The 22,465-nt window shown below is 36.8% G+C and overlaps 1 protein-coding gene across 6 annotated transcripts in view; it reads right to left on the bottom strand.

The window, feature by feature from the left end:
* SYT1 (synaptotagmin 1) overlaps positions 1 to 22,465 on the bottom strand; it is a 330,932-nt gene that overhangs the window by 207,227 nt on the left and 101,240 nt on the right. For 3 of the 6 annotated variants that reach the window (XM_038153158.1, XM_038153153.1, XM_038153154.1), the window contains exon 3: positions 5,726 to 5,787. The exons of 1 other annotated variant lie outside the window; for it this stretch is intronic. The gene's annotated coding sequence lies outside the window, so the exon portion shown is untranslated. Of the gene's footprint in view, positions 1 to 5,725; positions 5,788 to 8,529; positions 8,586 to 20,894; positions 20,947 to 22,465 lie in introns of all 6 variants that reach the window. 2 more of the 6 variants (XM_038153156.1, XM_038153155.1) reach the window with 2 other exon arrangements.

Below are 22,465 nucleotides of genomic sequence, written 5' to 3'. Positions count from 1 at the left end.
ACATCAGAAAACATTTTCATGTGCTAACGTTTTTGCAAAACGTTTTTGTTTACATGGAAAAGTAACTGAATTTCCTATTTTCCTCCCATTTTCACAGATAAGTGGTGCCAATATAGTTGTAACTTAGAGATATAATTGTAAACAGGCCTAAGATGCGTATTTTCTCATTTCGGAACTAACTCTTGAATGAATTTCATTTACATAAGGAAAGCAGTCAAAATGAGATGCTTATGACGGCTAGATGTCTTCAAAGTAAGATTTGTAGTATGAAACTTTAAAGAAGAAAAATAAATCATAATTAAAGAGAAAAGTAATACTTGCAGATGATCCAAAACTGCCACATAATGTCCCTTAGTGATCATCAACTCCATACAGGGGAGTCGTCTTAACCTGTTTGTTTCATAATCACTTGTACCATATTAGTTATTTCTTGAGTTATGCTTCGTGTGTCATAAGTGCAAAACAGCAGAGTTGACAAGAAAGTCTATCCTCTTATTTCTTAATCAAAGCATTAGTCACAACAAGAGCAGTGGCAGGCAGAACAGGCTGTCTCCAAGACTCATTGGAAATTTGGGCTGGAAGCCACCTACCACGAATTACATTGGTACGTGTCCGAAGCTAACCTGGTAGTCTTTGAAAGCACATTGCGCAACAAGATTAAGAATTAGAAACAAAAGGGAAATACTGATTAAAGCTTGCTCTCACAAAAAAAAAAAAAAAAAAAAAAAAAAAAAAAAAAAAAAAAAAAAAAAGCACCAATTTACCCCCAAAAAGCATGCAACACTGCAGATGTCTACTAATTTTGTTTGATTGTATTTAGAGATGGGACTATAATAGCAGTTACCAACGTCAGCAAAGCTGCATTATGATGACACAGTATAATTCTTCTTATTGAGAGATTTTAATCACAAATATTTCACAGTAACTAAAAGTAAAAAAAACCCTAAACAAATTAACAACACCCTCATTCAAAAATATGCAGAGCCATATTAAAAACTGCAGGAGCCAAGAAAATGTGACATTAAAATTTCTTTGATATGTGGATCATAGAAGCAATTCATTATAGTAGCTTCTTGAAAGTTGCCTCAGTAATTGTGTAGAACTGCTGCAATGTTTACACATTGTATGACTTAACGCCAAAAAACAACTCTTTTTTAAATGGAAATGACATTTCTCTGAAAGAGTCTGATTTAAAATCATAGCCAAGTTGATATTCAATGTGATGTTTAAAAATAGCAAAGTACAGGAACACAGTATACAACAGAGGAGAATAAGGATGTTAACCCTGCTGACTGAAGCTGCCTTGTGAAATTCCAACAAGCAAACTACACTAATTAATAATTTGCTTTAAAACCTAATGTGCAAAGGTGGTTAAAATCTACTGCCATAGCAGCAACATAGGCATTTGGCTCCTACACTTAAGAAAGATGCTGACTTCTTTTAATGTTCTTTGGTGGATGAAAAAGCAGCTGGTAAATACACTAGTACTTCAGAATAAATACATATACAGTAACATTAAAAAATGGAAAATATAACACAGATTTCCAGTTCAAAATTTCCAAGTAATAGCGAATATCAGGCAGTATTTATTGAAGCCATTAAATGGCTCAAATGGTTAAATCCCTAGCTGAGAAAAAGATGATTACATGACTTCTGGGGCACTTGGAAAACACATCATTTGAAAATGTGTCTAGAAAGGTATGTGTTTACCAATTAAAGAAAAAGCTTAGAAGCTGCAGCAGATAAATTAAATAGTAGAGACTAATCAATCACAGTGCTAAAATGATAGATGACAACTAAACTGAAGCCCCAGGGAACTACAACTACAGAGCCATTTTGCAAAATCAGTCTGCATAACTAGCATACCTCAAAGCAGTACAGAATCTAAATCCATGTCAGAGATGTCACATTAAAAAACACAAAGCAGTGTCTCTAATACAGGAATGATAAAAAGAAAAGAAAAATAAAGTTTTGCAGCACAGAATTTTGTAAGCATATAAGCCATAGAGACTACACTTCTCTGAATAGTCTTGACAAGATAAGCAAAAGAGAAGCAATATTAACAGCCTTTACATTATGCAAATGCTACTATATAATTTACCAGAAGTTCATACTTTCACTATGTGAAGGGAAAGAAAAAAGAGTGAAACTAATTTAGGGGAAGACCTCATTAAAGACTTAAGGTAGTGGAAACACTCCAATGAACAATTTTATCCAAGCCCGCAGTATATGCACATGAATTTTAATTTGCAATGACAAAACCTATGACAAAATGGCAAAGAACAAGGAATGAGGGCACTTCCATGCTGCTTCTAGATGACTATACTGCATGAAAAATTGAAATAATAACGTAAGGGAAGGTTATTGTGATTACTACAGAATATTCAGGAACCACAGGCTCATTTCTTTTTGAATACTGATAAATTCAACTTTTACAAAATGGACCCTTCCAAAACCAAAAACCCCTTAATTTAGCTCCTTCATCTCTGGTACATTACATACCTCTACATATAATATTGTAAATGGTAAAATATAAAACACAGTAGCTTTTGAAATAGATATTAGGGCAAACAAGGCTAATGTTGCATGCTCATGAGCTAATGGTAAGTCTGACATAAATTTAGTTTGTCTACACATAATGGAGTGTAGAAGAACTGCCCATACAATAATTTTCAGTGGGCCAAGCCTCCTCTCATCTGCTCACAGCAGAGTCTGGATTCTGGCCATCCCTCTCCTGTACTAGCATCGTGCTGTGCTTGTGCAATCTCCTAATTTACATCACATTACCTGAATTTGCCTGTATCAAACAAGAGTAACAAAAAACCTGTTATCAACCAGCCATCAGTTATTTGCCTGCCTCTTCTTTGATAAACCAAAGTTTGTGGCAGATGAAATCTGATTCCTGCTGACCATGTGAGGACAACGGACACCTTTTTTTGAACACCTGTTGCAAGAATTTTCCCTGTTCCTTGAAAGGTATCTGCAATCTTTTGCAATATTAAAGACAAATGACAAAGGCCCTTGCACTTAAAATAAAGTTGGGAACATGTAAAACCCACAAAATATACTATACGTTATGACTTTTATCCTTTTTAAAATAAGAACAATATTGATTTTAATTTTATTTTCTCTATATGTGGGGAATCCAATCTTTTTTTTGCCTCTAAGCACCAGATATTTTAAATTTTAGACTTTAATTCAAGTTGAAGGAAAAAAAGGTATTCTGAAACAACTCCACAATTCCAATTTATCAAACCCAGTGCCAGAAAAATGACTGGTTACTTTGTGTATGAATACCACGCGTTCTCAAGGGTGTTGTTAGAAGGCCCAAAGGTACCATACATGAAGTTCCCTTTATGGGACAATGTACAGCCTGAACAAGCTGGTAACATTGCTTCTCACTGATGATGAATGAGAAGTAAGAGTAATTCTATTTCTGTTTTATTATTCTAATTTCCCATGTATATTCCAAAGAGAGTGTTAAATAAATTTCACATCACAAATGTTAAATAACCACTGCAGAGTTTCATTTTTGTAATTATATATTCATTATATATTAGATAATTTGTAGTTTATAATCATAATACCACGATTGATAAAATTAACCATGGATAATATGAAAAGGTCCTGTCAACCTATTCTGCCAGCAGAAGAGAAAGAATTTTTACATGAAGGAGTACCAATAATAGTTGAATAATTTTTTCTCACTATACACAAATAAATCGACATTATTTTGAAAGAGCTACCTGTGAGTTCTGGCCACTTGACACAGAATCACAACTGGGGAGAAGATCTTCCTGAGTCTGCAGTAGTGAAATTTATTTTCTACAAGTAGGTCTGTAACAATTTGTAGATTGTTTGTGTATATAGATCAGATGAATTATACAAACTTCTTGGAATTGCTAGCATTTATTTATGTGACTATCAGTCACCTGCAGCCAAAACTTCAGATCCAGAGGGCGTAAAGCATAATTGATTAGGTTGAAGGTATCCCCTGCAGTAAATAACAACTTCCAAAGTTCCACTGTGTCTTTCCACAGGTCAAATAAAATTGCAAGACCTGACCCATATTACACTACATTGTAAGCCTTTGTGAAATCCTTAGACATAGGCATATGGCATTATTCTGTGCATTATGACTCGAAAACAGCAATAAAGGCTCTTGGTCTGCAGAGTATCTATTTGATACTAGAAATAGCAAGCTTAAAATTTGCCCAAGATCAGAAACATTGTGCAATGCAGCTCTGGCAAGAGTAAGAGGAGATGGCCCTATGTGGGAGATGCGAGCAGAAAATGTGAAGCTCAAGCAGACTTTGTGGCAAAAAATGGAAAGATAAAGGGTAAAAAGAGGTGTGATAGCATGTAGGGAATATAAACCACAGGAACCACGGAGGAAAGAAGAGAAAATGAAAGGAAAATATGACTGATTGAAGAAGAAATGAAAAAAAAATCCAAAGAATAGATTAATAGGAATTTTGAGAAGTTTTCTAGAATTCTCTGGTACATATGTGTCATTTGCTATGTACCTAGAAGATGCTCACTGATAACATGGTTTAGTACAGCATACAAGTAACTACACAGGTTCACAAACAAGCATTGTATTGTCCTTGGATTTGTGAAATGTCACACATTTCCTTTCATGTTAAAGCCCATCATCAAACTTGTCAGCCCAGAGATATAACAGGGGTTTTTTTTGCTATTGAGATTTACACAATTTTTTTTCAAATAAAGAATATTATTATTTCTCAAGAAATATTCAAGATTTGTTTCTATTCAAAACCAGCTTGTTCCATACACTACTTTGGCTAAATGAATAGGGATATAATATACAACATTAAAATTCCTCAACTTGTACTGCCAAATGTATATTATAAAAGCAGAATGGTGCTAAAGAACACATATTGTCTGCACATTATTTACGGTCCACAATCACCTATCACAAAAAAAGGCAGGTTCTATTGGCACCTAGCACAGAGGAACTGTGGTACATCCCTATAATCAGCTACAGTTCTGGGGCACACTACTTTGGATTGGCAGTGAAAGCAGTGTCTCTGCTCTACTTTGTCATTACTGGTACTTCACCAGCAGCCTAAGACATTTTTCTAGGGACAATGTCAACCATATCACCCAGAACACAAACATGGCCCATTTTCTTGTCTCAGTAAGTGATCTTAATTTCTTGGTGTTTGATAATGCTGCAGTTGTCAAAGGCCAGTGCAGCCATGCACTGCAATTGGTTGCACTGTGCAGAGAACAGCACAGCTATGACCAGGGCTGTTCAGAACAATTAGCCAGTGGTTATGTGGTAAACACAAGCCCATAAAAGTCTTTTGCTCCTACACCAACCCAGCAGGATCTACAGTGGTGAATCTGTTTTTCTTCAAAATTTCATGTGTGAACAAATGTCTGTGTAATACAGTTTTTAGCTTGCTACTGTCAATTTCTGTATTGCAATGTATTTTTACTTAGAAGAAAAACATAATATTCTCAGTATGAGCAGCAATGAAGGCACTTTGTGTGGATTACCTGGGCCTCTTATCTGAGATAATTATAAAATTTATAAAAGTCTACCCCTGTGAAATGAAACATAGTTGGATACAAGGCAGAGATGTTCACTGCACTAATTTCTTGCACTTGTTGGAAGAACTGCATATATGAAAGAAAAAAAAATTAAAAGTAAGTGCAAATAATGTTTAGCTTTAGAGTATATAAGTTGGTCACTTACTGTTCACAATAGAGAATGTGTGCTAAACTCTCTTCTCTTTGTTTATTCAGGGCTCCACGCTTCTGTAAGAAAAACAAATACATGTGTTTATCATTCATTTAAAATTAACTATCTAGTTTCATTTGTGCTACAGAAGTTTGCCATTTTCAGACTTAGTTTTGGCTTACTCCAATATTTAAAACCCTGGGCTTTTGTGAAAGCACCCAACAGAGAAAATTCACATCATCCCTTTTCCTTAAAAAACAGTCTTTCAGTCTTAGATACTACAATAGCAGCAGAGATGAGAAATCTACAGGTGCAGGGAACAAATCTCTCTTGAAACCTCAGACTAAATGCTGGGAATCCTAATTTTAACTGGGCATCTGCAGGCCTCCCCAGTTCCAGGAAGGTGACAGGCTTTCACATTTCTGAGGCTGTCAATCCTCCCGTCAAAATCAAATTCTCATGGTGTATTAGATCTCAGCTGAATTACCCCATCAGACTGAGAAGCCAAGGAAGAAAGAACATATGACTGCAATGACAGCACAGCCTCCCTCACCACTTTTGGAGGAGAGTGGAACATACTGCAGAGGGGTGTTTGATGCCTCACTCCTGCTGTTTCATACAGGAAATTTGTACAGTAAGAACTGAACTCAGCACACCAGCTGCTTTAGCCTTTCTTGGCCAGGTTACAAGCATCACAACAGAGGTGAGTTTTAAGGCAGGATTTGAAGGAACACAGCATACTGTCTTTGAAGATTTTACTATTAACAATTTTCATTAATAAAGGCTACTTGAGAGAAGGGAGAAAATTGGAACTGCTGGGCAATAAGGGTTACCATATGGGCAACACTGGTGTGAAAGGGCAAGCACAATCAAGCTGTGAAGGCATTAATTGTGAAGACGACCAATTTGGATGCAGTTAAAAAATTGAGCCAAATACAGAGTTACCAAGATAGACAGATGTCTTTTTACTTTTACATCAACTAGAAAATGAAAATATTATCTGAAACTGTCAGACTATATAACATCAACACTTACGCTGGCCTTTAAAAAAGGCAAATCATGATTCCATCCATCATCTCCAAATCTCCATCTAATCACCAAACCATCTTTCAAATCATACAGGACCCAAACTATAACTAATTATAAAATCTAATTTCCCCTTCTATTTTAGTAATAAATTATTATTTCTTTCTGTATCATTCTGTCAATATTTATGACATACCAGAAATCACTTATTTGCATATGAGTCTACTGAAGAAACCTGTTCAGCAACAATTAAGAACTGTTAGGAGCTGAGGGCTATATAATACATTAGTCAGAAGCATCTAGTATTTTGATGTTATAAAGTTTTAAACTTTTTTTAACCATAGGGATCAGGTCTTCTATCTAACCGCCCATTGTGTCATGTCCTAGACATTAGTGAGGAGCTGAACACTTAAGATGATGCAAGGTTAGCTGGACAATGATTTCAAATCTTATTCTAAAGGGTTTAGAATAATTCAGATGCTGGTGTAAAACATGGCGAATTTAATTCCCACAGTTTGTAACTCATATCAAATACCAACTCATGTCAATAGCCTTAGCAGGCCTTACCTTGCTTGGTGCTCTGTATTAGCTGCATAAAATGTTCTGGTACAGACCATGACAGACCTAACCTGAACTACTGTACTCAAATATCTCTGAACGGGTTCAACCAGAACTTTGCCTCTTGCTGTCATGTCAAGTCTTCCCAAACGGAGGGATTTGAAATTCAGCAACACTAAGAAAGAGGGCTCAGTAAAAGCATCTCTAATCTCCACTTTCTCCTGGGGTTCAGAGCCAGGGTTTTGGTTCAGGGCCCTGTGTATATCTTGCATTTGAGCAGAGGTAGCTGCAAGTGCCTTAGAGAAATTAACACCCAGAGTCACACCTGCTCTGTGGTGCACTGTCTCAATCTTTCCCTGTTTCTCTAAGCTGTCTGTGTCAAGCTGTGCCATATTATTACTGAGCCTTTCAGGAGGTTCACTACTTCCTTCTGCGGCAACGACAACATGGAAAGGAAAGACAAATGTTTACTATACTATCAATTGTAAACAACTGAATAAAAATACAAGTTATACACTAGAGAAGGAAATTTAGGCGAAACTATGAATAAGTGCGGTACTGCATTAAGTGCAAACAGAGACAGCCTGCCTGATCCTTTGAAGCTCACAGTCAGAGTTTTCAAAATATATGAAAAATGTAATGGACATCTGGAATAAGTAAAAACCAATCAATAAAATTTAACAGTTGTCCAGGAAACGAAATATCATCACCCTTTGCAAAGATTTGCAGAACTAAAATATAGGGAGATAGATAAACTGGAAATATTTGCATTTCTAGAGGAAGATGAACACATTACAAAAGAAATTAAATTTTTTTATTAGATGTGTTGGAAGATTAATTCACTTGGTTACGGACTCCTGTAGGTCTTCAGCGCAGGAGATCCCCTGCAGTGACAACTATATTTTCAGAGCTACAAATAGCATCTGTCATAGTGCTAGTATCTTCCAAGGCTCCGTTTTCATTTCAATATTTACAAGAGAAGACATTTCCTAATGAAACCATTGGAAATATCAACAGAAACACATTTTGATATGTGTGACTACATCTTGCTATATTCCTTTGAAGTGTAATCTATATTTAACAAATGTTATCTGCAGAAGATACTTTAAGGCATTTAATTTCAGGGTATGTACTCATTTAAATGATCCGCAACTTTGATTCGGTTAGCATACAGATAGCAAAAGTAAGAACAACAAAGCCTTTTTTCATTAATTCTAAACTCTGATCCCACTCACCTTGATGGTAACCAGTTATGGAAATAGTCCCATCAAACTGGGGCAGGACTGGAGCTCTAAAATAAAACCAGTTCAGTCAAAAACATTGTATTTAAGATTATACATTCATATATGCTCATGAAATGAAACCCTACTCCACTGCAAGGGAGGAAGTCTGCAATTTTTCTCAGGAAGCCCTTGTTCAACTCATACAGAAACAAAGTGGATTTACATTTATAACAGGTAACAAAGAACATTTTTAGCATCACAGAGTCATGGCAAAAGTAAGCCCCTTTTATTAGATGCTTCACTTTTCATTGTGAACTGTGATACAAAAGATGAAAGGGAAGTTGCATGGTAATTAAAAGATTTCTCAAGGTATCTTAGGCCATCTGCAGTTTCTTTATTCCATTACTATTTTTAAAACCAGGAACAACTATGTGATCTTTTACAAATTCCATGAAGAAACAATTTTTATCTGTTTAGGATTAGGGGCTAAACACTCATTAGTAGAGCATATGGCTGTTATTTGAGTATTATTCTTCCCTGGCTTCTTTCAAACACTGAGGAATAATCTTGCAAACTGAATCTCTGTGCTCTGGAGTAATAAAGAGCTGCTAATATATCATCATTATGTCTCAGTGACAGTTCCAGAGTACAACTGGACAACATTTTTGTCATGAAGGAATAAAAGCTCTAGAAACCAGTTTCAGGAGGGTTTTGGTTTTGACAGAGCTCAAACTTAGCCCAGGTTTGTTTACTTTATTGATTGTCTTTCAGACCTGAGGACATCCACTTATGTGACATATCTGGGAGGTTTGGAACAAACTATCTTGAAATTTTGTGTGGCAAAATAAAAGAATGTAAACTAAACCTCAAACAAAAAGAAGCTGGTGTTTAGCCTGCTGAATTTAGCAGCACATCCTCAAAACACAAGCCCAATAGTCTCAGAAGTGAAAATGGGTATTTCAAATTTTTTTCTCTGCTTTAGAATTATTTATGAGAGAAAACCAGATTAATTGAAAGTGGAGGAGTCCATTATGAATAGACTGACATCCTGTAAAACACAGAACTGATGTCTGGAAAAATGAGGCTAGCATTCTGTTATGAAGTTTAAATTAGCTAATAACCAGTACAGAGTCTGGATAATTTCCAGTTGCATAATGTGCAACAAATTAAATGTATTTTGAAAAAAAAATGCAGTTGCGGGCATTTATTTATCGTTTCACATATTGAAACAGAAATTGTCATACATTATGAACTTTACAGTCCTTAATCATATGTATATTCCACTATTTTATGGGCTTAATTTGCTCAGCATCAACTTTTACTGTGAGTAACACTGATTTTGTCAAAACCTCAAATAAGTCACAGAACAGATCTGAGGATTACTTCAGAAGGGATTTAAAGCACACACTGTGAATCTCTATACAACCGCCACTTAAAACACTATCCGTTCAGGCCCAGATGGATTGCTATGGCAACAGAATCCCAAATACCAGGTTTGTAACTAACAAAAATGTAAATTATTGATGAACCCAAGAGTTGTCTCTCCTGGACACCCTCCTATTCAAATACCAAGCCGTATGGCTAGAATACAGAGAAATGGTTGATATGCAATTTCCCCAGCCCAGTGAGCACTAATCCCAAAGGATTTCATTAAATCTTTTGGCTTAAATTTTTATTCTTGGAACAGCAGTCAGCAAGCAGGGATTACATTAAAACAGGCACTATTGAGGTCATTACCAACTGAATTCAGGCCTGTAATATAACAAAACGGGAACTAATTTTAAATATACCTCCACACACACCCCCCCTCCCCCCTAAAACAGCACTGCTCTAAGTTACTCTATATTTGGTGACAGCATTTTTTCCACTCACATCACCACCCTTCCTCCTTGCCTACAGGCAATGATGGAGAACAGTACTAAAGAGTAAAAAACAGACATATTATTTGATAAAGAGGTGCACATCTCATGGTAGAGATGACTGCATAAACAGCTGAGTTGCAGAACAATGAGGCTCTACAGCCTTTGATATTCTGTAAATCAAAACCAAGAATAAAAACTTCTCTAATAAATGAGCAAATCAGAAGAGAGGAAGTATTTTTTGGCATTTTTATTGCAAATTTCATGAACAGTCTGATAAGGGAACAAATTGTGGTAGGAAAAACAGTACTGGAAAGCCTCTCAGAATTTATACAGAATGTGATTAACACAGTGAGTGTCAGACAAAAATCAGTTCTCAAATTTTGGACTGTGACAGTCCAGCTTGTTTTAAAAGAAACTATGGCTTTAAAACACTCAAACAATTCTCAGGTGTGTGCCTGCTGTTAGGTGTCACTGTACATAGACAAGAAATGGCAAACTTCTGACTATAAGAGGTTGTTACCAGATCCAACGTCCACCCAAAACTAGAAGGAAAAACCAGGACAGGGGTAAATTTGTAGAGATGGGTAAATATGGAGGGATGCTTTTGCTGACAGAAAGAAAACAATTATTGAAACAAAAAATGAAAGCAATAAAACCAAGGCATAGAGTCATTTCCTAAGATGAGGGAGAAATTCAGAGCAACAGAATGAAAAGAAGATAGTGGTTGTACCACACACTTCCTGGTGGGGCAGGAGAAATTCTCCCATCCTTATTTATACGGATGAGCATCTACTCAACACAGTACATAAAGACAGAGGACCTATGTAGGAGAGCTGTCATTTGAAACAGCCATTTAAGTTTACAGATATTAACTAGATTTCATGCCTTAAGGTCTCAACATGCAATGTTTAAGTACTTCAGAATACAGTTTACCAGAATGCATGTTCTGCATCACTGTGGACACTAGAGACAAAACCTTAACTATTTACACCCTGCTTTTCTCAGTCCATTCAGTCTGTTGCCTGGCCATTCCCACCCTGTGATCCATATATTTTAAAGTTGAACAGTTTTCAGTTCTACAGATTTCTTTACTTAGCAAAGGACTCAGCTCATTGCAGAATTTCTCTGAAGTCCCTTTTACAATACTAGCAATGAAGCTGCTTTTTCAGCCTCTGTTCACTTGTTTTGAGCTACCTGCCACCTAAAGTTGAAAGATCCTCCCCGGTAACTTCCTCAGAATTTCAGTTTTTAGCAGAACCAGGTGTTTCAACTCCTGACTAGCTTTTTCTTGTTACCATACACCTCCAACAGACATGCTGTGTTTCTGTTACACACACAGGCAACTCACACACAGGCAAGAGCAGCCCCTAACCCTCAGTAAGTGCCAGCTGCTCCTCAAACGCCCCTGCATCGCTCTCCCAGTTGCATGATGCTTCTCACATTCTCAGATTCTTTCTCCTACCAGTACTGCCCAGAACATGCCTTGTTACCCTCTGGTTCTCAGTTCTGGTGGATTCAGACCTCTCACTGCCCATCAAAAGCCTTTTCCAGCTTCTGCTTTATCCTTACACTTGGTTTGATGTTAGAAGAGCCATCCACTCTGAAACTTCCCTCAACCACACCTAGGCCTCAGAACTTCATGATCAATAAACAACCATATGAATCGGTAGGCACTAAAAGATTCTCTTTTCAAGAAAGAAAACCTGTTAATGGTGATGATTTGGTCAGTGACAATACAGTCACAAATGGGTATCTGAATAATCTTGAGATGTTTTAAGAATCTTATGTGGCCAAAGGAGTATCAGAATTTGGGGCAACAACAGCATTTGTTCCCTCCAGTAGCTATCCAGGACAACATGTATCTCTTCTTCTACTAACACTTATTTCACTGTGAAGCTACTGTAGTCCTGCTTTATAAATGGGATGGCACAAGTGCCAGCAATACGGATGCATAGCAAATGTGGCACAGACTTCCAGGAAATCTTTGCGTATGACAGACCATTAACGTAGATAAACTGGATGTGTTCACACTATGTAGGGACACTTCAAACACTACGCTATATGTGCCATGTAGTATCTGTGGAGCTGCTCTGGAAGGAATCTTCCCAGTGTGCAGCTTGCCATTCCTGCTCTGTCATTGCTGGGTATGTCTCAACTATTTTCTTAGACAAGAGTATAATTTTCAAACTTTACATGAGACTTACTTTTTTCCAATGCAAATATGAACACGTGAGAATACTAACATTTACTAACAATAAAAAGTCATAAAAACTTCATACATCAGAGTGAAGCTTCATTTTTTAAGTGAAAGTTTTCAAGACTTCAGCTGAAACAACCAGCACTCATAACATGGCATTCCATAAAATTTCATTCCAAATATTTTCAGGCTTTTCTAGACAATAAGATATAAACCTACAATTATTCTTCTGAGACATTTTAGAAAAAAGAACCACAGTTCTCCATAACTTGCCTCACTATTTAGACTAGGCATCTTGGATCACATGTAATGATAAGAAAATAGTTCCTAACACAATTGGTTTCAGATGTCATATTAAGTTGCTTGTTACAGCTATAGACTAAGACTTATTTAGAAGCAAAACAGAGGTTTTTAATCAGTCTCCTAAATCCTTCCCAAAAAGATAACATATCTTTACATTAGTAGATACACACTCAGGTGCATTCCAATGTTTGGAGATTCACAATCTAATTGCTTTTATCACAGGACGAAAGAACCTGCTGCAAGATCCACTGCAGGAAGTGATTATATGTTACATAACACAGATGATCTTTTTGTTCTGGCATGAGAGGTTTTATTTATTTATTTATTTATCAATTCTGCTTTATGAAAATGTACTAATACGGGTAAGCAATTCACCCATAAAATCTGACAGGGAGTGTCAACACCTCAGCAAATTAAGCTACATAATCTATGGATGAGTTGTTCCAATACCTTTTCTATAATACCCTAGAGGGACCTACTGTGGCAACAACTTCAGTATTTCGTGGCCATTTAAATGGATCCCTTCAAAAGTAACTTTTTAGACAAAGAGAAAATTCTAAGCAGACTTATTCTGTAGTTCATCTGGATATGTACACAAAATGTATACAGGTGATAATTCACCACTGGTATAATATCAGCCCACATTTTCTATACCATACAGTAAGTTTTATTCATGCCACTGTTTTCTTATAATGGAAATTATTTTAAAAAATGTGAAAGTCTACCAAGTCTAAATACAGACAAGATCAAGTTACTGCCTACCCCCTCCTGTACTAATCCAAGAAGTAAAGGACTACTACATGCTGCTCAGATTTCTGGTAAGCAGCAAAACAAATCCCATGAAGACAGGCACACCACGTTCCAAAGCTGGTCCCCTTGATTTCTCACATTAATTTCTTGTTGCTTGTTCTGCATCCACCCTGCAACAAGCCCTTTTGCTCCACAGCAACTGCACTCTGCTCCCTTTCACCTTTTTATAACTATCTGGGTGCTTCATATCCCAAGACTACTATTATTAAACTTCATTTGCAATTTCACTACTCTCACAATCACTGCTGGCTTCTCCTTTTCACTGAGCTACACTTCAAACTACTAAGAGTATGAAAAGACTAAGAGAACGAAAACACACCAACTCAAATGAAGATTTTTTTAGTTTTTTGGCTACAAGAAGACACGGTATTTTGTACCTTTCTGTGGTCAACAGGAGCAAAGAATGAAACACTCAAAATTAATAATGAAAAGGGACAGCACTAACCCCTTGCACTGGCACTAGACTTCATTAATAATAAGATCATTAAATAAAGTAAGCATACATGAAGATTTTAAAAATGTTTCTCTTCAGTTACAGCACATAATATTTCATCATCAAAAAATGTTTCTAATCACTCTAGTATGTTTAGCATTAAAATAACTTCATTGTAACACCGTAAGAGCGAGCAAACATTTATAAAAACATTGCTGGAACTATTTACAGCCTTACGAATAAATTATTAGGATGACAAAATTATGAGTAATTAGTTTAAAATAAAAAAAAAAATTACAGCCTCCAAATTATTTATGTTAAAAAAAACCTGTGGTATTTGTCTTTGAAACATTTATGACAAGAATGGATTACCATTATGAGACTGTTTTATAAACACCACAAAGTTTGTTGGAAAAAAGAAATTCATCTCATACCATGTTCTCTGTCTTCCTCAGCATGTAAGAATATTAGACCTCTTTACAGTCAGTAAAGGAAGCCCCAAACTTGAACAATTATTAAAAACTGTGTCTCTTATTTAGTACTGTTCAGAACATGACTTTCTCAGTGACTGCCATTGTGGCATACAGGCCTGTCTCCTGGAAGGAGCTGTACGTAGCACCACTAAGAGATGCACTGAGCAGTATTACTGGTCCTCAAACACAAGTAATAGGTTGGCCAGTCAGTAGATCTTTCTGGTTGCTCAGCATTTTAACTTCTGCCTAGACACAGAGGCCAACAAATAAAGTAAACCCAACAAAAGAATAGCGGACAGATGAACGGCATGTGTATAAAATAGGTGAATGCCAAGAGCAACATAAACTGGAGTTTCTTGTCAGGTTACAACTTGTTGAAGAAACATGTAACCTAAGTGACAAGAGTGAACACTGAGTGACCTGTAACAACAGCCTGTGGACAGTACGAGGTGGGCATGTAAGTGGCTGCAGCTGCAAGTGCTACCTTGATTCTCAGAAACTGCAAAGTCAACTCAGCAGCAACTGCACATTTCAGCAGGAATGTCTCATATCCCTCAGATAAATGGCTGCCAGCCTGGCTGGCTGTGCAAGGGAGAGAATTTGGTCATTGGAGCTCTTAACCAAGCACAGGTGTCCCACTGTAGTGTGTCTAAGCCATGCTACTTTCCATAGTTAGTGGCACATACTAACATTCTACCTGGCTGCCTTGGCTTCCTTCCCCAGTCAACTAACAGGGTTGAGCTGGTATCTACAGTAAAGTCCATCTCCACATTTACAGAAGCACAGTGAAAGTTTTAACTAGCTATAGCTGCTGGTATTCATTATTAAATAACATTGTCTAGAGAAACAACTTCTGTATCTTAAAGCTTTTCTTTACACATTATGTGCACGTGCCTGATTTGGCAATACTAAAGATGAACTGAAGCACTGTGACTTTTTTCATCTTGAAACTACAGGCAGAAACCTAGAGACTGGGGAATTGAGGCAGACCTTTTAATCACAGGTGCCACTCCAGGGAGTGACAGAAGAGCTTAACTGCCAATCCATGCAGATTACATGCAAAGATATTATAAACAAAAAGGAGGATAAAAGACAAGTGGTGGTTTTGCAAGTCTTCATAACAGTAAAAAAAAAGGAAGCATCAAGTCCACATTCAGCAAATCTGATAGCCTAATCAAAAAGCAGCACATCAGACAGTGCAGTGTTGATGTGCAGATGGCTAGGAACATTAAAAGAGGTAGTTATCATTATTGTTCCTTACGTATTTGAGTAAAGAAAAGACATCATGATATTGTATTTGCCTATAAAATCAACTTCCTCAGCTAGACATTGCCAGAAGGAATTTAATGGAAATTAAATATTTAGTGAAAATCAAATAATTACCTTGTAATTACCATCTCATGTGTTACATTTAATGTTAGCATCTCTAAATCAAGGAAAATTCAAAAAAAGGTCTATTTGAAATCCTTAAAAAAACCATATGGGCAAATATTTTAATTGGGCTACTTTTGCTAATGAAGCTAAGTATTCCACATAGCAATATTTCTCCCTTTTTGTAGAGCCAAATGTTAACATAAACCACCCTTTAATTTAATATTCCTACCCATCTTGACAAAACCTGCCTAATTTTTGATTATTAGATTCTCTGAAATACAGCTTATTCGGACCAAACTGCAGCCACTTCATAAAAACTACTGATTTGCACTCAAATAGCACACTGGAGCAGTCTGAAGGAAAAAACCATTTGTTCTGTCTCAACTGATGTATAGCGTAATTTTCTGAGATTCTTTCATTGCAATTTGCAAACACATTAGCTAAGTCTATGAAACAAAAGCAATCTGTACTACCCATGGCCCAGAAGAAGCAGAAGCAGAAAGTTAGAAAACATAACAAATGTCTGAATCATCTTGAGGCAGGGACATACTCTCTACCTCAACACAAAACATCATTATCCAAAATGTGCTTCATCCATTTTTCTGACAAAGGAAGCCTGGCCACTGAACACCTAATACTGAACACAGTCTTAAAATAGGCTGTATAAGAGTTTTAAGGAGGGGCCTACAGAAGGCAAACTTACCCTAGACTAACTCAGAGAAGCAATAACACAGTTAGGTTATGGGACTTCCAGTCCCCTTGTCCAGTTCCTGCAGTTCCCCCCTCCATTCTATAGTCACACTAGCCACTCGTCCCAAAAGAGGAAAGCTAGTTAACACTGACACACTGAAGTTCTCTGCTGAATAATCCAATGCAGAATGTAGCATCAGGTGCCACTGAACACATCTCAATAGTGTCACTTTTTAAACAGAGCAGAGGTAAGGGAATACGCTGTGGGCAGGAAGGGGAAGGTAAGTGCAGCTTTGATAAACAGCCAAGTGAGAGCATATACATATACTGATACACAGAATGATTGTTACATCATGGATATCTCAGCATGGATTTTAAACAAATCAAGAAAACACCACATGATGTATCTAAAATTTCATTTCAGCATCTGGCAAAAAGGAAATATCTGTTAGAAATCACCTCATTCAAGGAAACCCTTAATATGAGTTTCTGTAAAAAGGGAACTTGAAATTGCCTGTCAACAAATCAGCAGATGCCTTTTATGAAGCTGACAGGTGCTTTTTGGCATTATTGTAATGACCATAAGTACTTCATTGCTCAGGGTAGAATCAATTGCTTTAATCAGTTTCTACTATCACTTATGAAGTATGCAGACAATTTTCTAATCTATGCTTTGCACTGACATAAAATATGCAAATTCAGCATACTCAGGCAAAGCTGACTGTCAATATATTTTCATTTTGACAAAAATCAGCATTTTGCCTATAACTGTCTCATGAATAACTGAAGCAAGGGCTCTTAAGCAAAATTAATTCTCCTAAAATACAGTAACACAGTCCACAGCAGTGTCAGTCTTCAGGAAAGTTCTATGATACATTGAGATTTCAGATGCAATGTGAAATGCTGCTTCATGAGCAGAACAACCTGACAGCTTAAAACAGGAACATCATGGACTCACTGAGGTACATCAATAAATCCAACGTCTCTGTCAACTATTTTCTTTCTGAAAGCTCTCTGTTCATATATCAGAAAATTCAGGAGATTAGAAAACAGTAAGAGTTGAAGAAAGGAGAAAATAACAAAGAAATCAAGTATCTCCTCCTCTGGCCCTGGTTTCATTTGTTCATTCCTGATACGCTTTCTCTTCTTCTTCTCCACCTTCTCCTCAAACTAAAATGGGCATCTAACAGAGCTGACAGTTGCCATTCTTTGCACCTAAATAGTTCCTTTGAGCATACAGTAAGAAACTGTCTTGAAGTACTTTTATTCTGAATCTTGCCACACTCATAAGTGAAAAAAGAAGCTGAGAGATTAAATTACCCTAACTGCAAAGCAATTCTTGCTTGACAAAAAATCCAGATCTGCTTGTCCTGCAATTTGTCCAGTGCTCTCTCAAAAATGTGACTTTGCAATGAGATAGAACAACAGAAACAGATCAATATAATTTTTGGTGTTTCAGCTGCCATCTTCCATGCCCATTAAAGATAATACCCTTATCTTAGCTTGTTCAAAAATACATCTGATTTCATTTTTAGCTCTGCAAATATGAATCATAAATCATTGGAAGAGCTCACTGAACGTGTTATGAAAAGCAAAGAGGAGTCTTAAGAGGTAGATTTTGGAGCAATGTCGCAGGCAGACTGATACTGTTAAAAAAACCCAAAAAACCAAAAAAACAACAGCTGAAAAAAGTGGAAAGTATCTGAAAGGTTGAAGACTCGACAGTATTTGGCACATGACCAGCACTGTAAACAAGCATAACAAAACAGAACAGGGAAAGAAAGCAGTGGCTGGATATCAAAAACCCCTTGTTTTGCTCTGAAATATTTTAAGGGAAATAGTAAAGTCCATCTATTCCTGGACCAGGAAAAGAATAATAAAGCAGGCAGCTGAAATCATCTTACGCTAGTTGAGCTGAGGACTACTTGAACTAAATATTTATTTTCTTCTTTCCACCTTACCCCCCAGTGCACACCATGCTGTGGTAATGAATGGAATTAGTGGAGCTAACACAGGGTTAGAAGTCAAGAACTCTAGAGATGTAATCCTGGATTGGTCTCTGACTTGCTCTGGTACCATGTTTATGACACTGTTGAGTTTCTCTACTAAGAAAGCAGATACAATAATATAGAACTCATGAAGGACCTTGCAAGATTAAAGTGTGCAGTATTTTGCAGGGAAGCTACCAAATTTAAGCTTCCTGCAGCAATTAAATGGATCAGCCAACAGGAACTGGGCCCTAACTTATGTCTATAAAAATGTTAACCACAGTAGGAGAGAATCAAGACAACCCTGAGTGTTTTAAAAATTTTACTTTTGCTTTACTAAACCATTTGCCATGGAGACTGAATGTTTGCACTTCCAGGACTCTGCTGGATTTCCAGATTTATACTGCAGGACAGCTGAAGTTTTCCTTTGCCCCTAATACCTTAAGATTGTTCTAAGGCATTATAAACAGAAAAAAAAGTACCACTCTCTAAATATCCTTCACCATTTTGTTTTAAGAAGTCTTTGAAGCTACACGTGCCTCTTACTGTTCATCTGTAAATGGCTCATCACATTTGACTCTATGGGCAAGGTGCTATTACAAAGAAACATGTCTCATAATACATTTAATGTGGTTCAGTTGCCACCACTAATAACACTACATTTATCCTACTAAATCCCAAAGTATTATCTTTTCACCAGCATAGGATTTACTCAGCCAAAACTGAAATATGCTCTTAAATGGAGCAGTTTAAACAAAAATGAAGGACCAAAGGACTGAAAGACTGTTGACAGTATTTTCTGGATTGTTTAAATGCAATAAAGTAAAATCAGCAACAATTCTAACTTCTTCACTTTCATGTTTCCCTTTCACAATGAATTTCTTTTTGCTGTTTTATTTTTTTCTTGCTGCACTCACTGTGTTACATAATTGCAAATATCAAGATAAGGAATTTCTTGTAGCCCTAAATGAAATCACAGTACCCTATGTATAAGTACTTATCTATATTTGTAGACATGTATGACTTGGTGGAGCTGCATCTACTGACACATATATTCCCTCTTTATTTACCCAGCTTCCCCAAAAATCAAGGTCCAACTCTATTGCATATAGATGTTCTGTATTTATGAGAGAAATCTTGGTTACAAACTAGAGCATACCAAACAATAACTAACTGGATTAAGTTAATACCCATGCTTATGTCAGACACGAGTTATATTCTCTATATGATTAAAAGGCTGAGACAGAAATATTTACTTTGGATAACAAGGTGCAGTTATACCAGCATGAGCATATAACTGAATATATGAATAAAAAACCACATCAAAATGTAATTATTTTCATTCCTGAATACATAGAAATGTATACCATTTAAAATATGATGTCATGAGACATTACATAAAAAAAAAATATTATCAAAGAATCACCTATAATGGATCACCCATATCTAAGACAATGGGCTTCAGAGTCTTGACTTACGCAGGGGAGATGTGAGATGAGCCCAATTTAGATGCCTTTCCGGTAGCAGTAAAGAAATTTATAACACTCTGTTCAAAAGCAGGGAGGCCTTTGACACCCAGGATGTTCAAAAACCTTCAGTTAGATCAGTGTACCATTCTGAAATAACAACAAACACTACAGAACTTACGGCACAAGAATAACAAAGGAAGATGGCGCGTTCCAGCCTGGATATGGCACACAGAGACTGAGTTAGAGATATTCTTTAACAGGATACTTTGCTTTTATTATGCCCAGATGCCTTCTGAAGTCTTAAAAAAGTAACTAAAACAGATATTGAAAGATATTGTAATTGATAGTGATAATTACCTTGGTGGGAGGCAAAAGGCTATGCTGCAGCAGTAAATTAATATCTCTTTTGAAAGCCTGCTATATATATTGATTTAGTATATTCTTTACCATAGGCCTGTTTATTAAATACAGCACTTTACTTACACTAGTCTTCCAAACACCAAGAGAAAACTTGGTGTCGGAGTCTTCTGATTTTACATAGTACAGATAATATCTCCCTGTTCTTTTCCACTCAGAATGAAATGGCTAACTCATTTCATAGGAGCCAGAAGCCAAATAAATTATCAGCTGTCAGTTACCGACTAGGCATCAAAAGTATATTTGGAGGCAATACTATGCAGAGAAAAATGAGTTAGATCTACTCAACCACACAGCAGAGTTTTCTGCATGAAGACAGCTGCAAGCCCTGCCCTGGAGATGGCAGTCCTACTAAACCCACCTCAGATGTTGGGATTTCCCCTTGAAGCAGGGTGGAAAAGGCCATGTATCACCTGAAGATAAAAAGGCAAGACAAAACAGAGTCAGGTTCGGCTGGGCCAAGAACCTTGAAGGAAGGTTTTCAGCCTCTGTGGGCTCCAGGCATAATACTGAGCTGGCCAGATTGCTGGCTTTAGCTGGTCCTCAATACCGATTGAAGACTGACCTGGTCTGAAATTTTTGGTAGAGCATGGAAAAAAAAAACTTCTGAGAACTATAGTAGTAGGATTACTACAAAAAGTAGAGGATCTGATTTGTTTTGGGTTTTTTTTGGGTTTTGTTTTTGGGGTTTTTTTTTAGGGTTTTTTGGGGTTTTTTTTGGTTTTGTTTTGTTGTTGTTGTTTGGTTTTTTTGTTGTTTGTTTTTTTTTTTTTGTTGGGACCATGTAATTCATCTTCTTGCTTAGCTCAGCCTACCTTCTTTAAAGCAAAGCCATTCTGTGGCTTTGCTGATTCTGTGTAGTTTTACAATTCCCTTCATAACCAAGCCTAAGAACGAAATGAGAAAATCCCAGGACTTCTAATACCTACCGAGGAACTGTATCACAACAAGGAAATTAATTTCCCCAGTACCTGGAAGATACCAACCTAGGCACCAACTTCAGTCCTCAGCAAACAGAGATAACCCTGGAAAAACCTCTAGGCTGGAATGGCCTTGAATATTCTGCCAAGACAACAAGTTGCAGAACACCTGAATTTTTTCACACAAGGAGTCAGAAAGTACTTAAATCTCTAAGCCACTGGGAGGCTGTAGGTGAGCTCAAGAACAACCAAATGTCATTAGGCTTTGCAACAACAAAATAATTTGTTAGTTGAAAATACCCAGAGCCTAGTATGGTGGCGCAGGACTTTTTAACTTTTTCCACTATATGTGGGATGGAAGGGAAAACAGAGCTGTTTGCATTAGCTTTGCCCTTCTAGAGTAATCATGTAGCTTTTGTGAGTTTTTATACTGTTTTAACTGGAAAACAGAGCAACCAGGTTGCTTCACCATTTTCTATCGTGGATCAGTAAAGACAGTCCATGCAGCTTTCTTATGCCATAACATTGCATTCCAAAGCCTCCTTCATGCCTCACACTGGCTCTTTTTGTTCCTTTCCCTACATAGTACTCCTCCCCATTTATAAGGAGCTAGTACATGAAATGTTTGGTTTATTAGATTTATGTTTGGCAAGTTAACTTCAATCACTACTCAGCTCTAAACATTTACGCTTCCCCCCAGATCAACAAATATCTATTCACTTCATATTTACCCTGTTTAACATGATCAAGAAGGATTTTCCTGTGAGATGCTGACTTTCCTAAATAATAGCGATAGCTTGTGAAGAGGTAAAGACACTCAGCATGATGTTTAAACACACAGACAACTACTTTTAGTAGTCAGGAAACCTTTGAGACCACTTCTGTACTTAAACATACGTTTGTGTAACTGAATCAATGAACAGTACTCCCAGCCAAGCTAGAAGAGAGACGTAACGGTAAAATTTGGTGGAAAAGGCCCAGATGGTTTCTGACAAGAAATCAACCATAAAAA

This window comes from Motacilla alba, chromosome 1A, assembly GCF_015832195.1.
Source record: "Motacilla alba alba isolate MOTALB_02 chromosome 1A, Motacilla_alba_V1.0_pri, whole genome shotgun sequence".
In the NCBI taxonomy this organism is placed as follows: Eukaryota; Metazoa; Chordata; class Aves; order Passeriformes; family Motacillidae; genus Motacilla; species Motacilla alba.
Note: the sequence above shows the minus strand (reverse complement) of the source record. Positions and strands in the feature narration are given on the sequence as shown.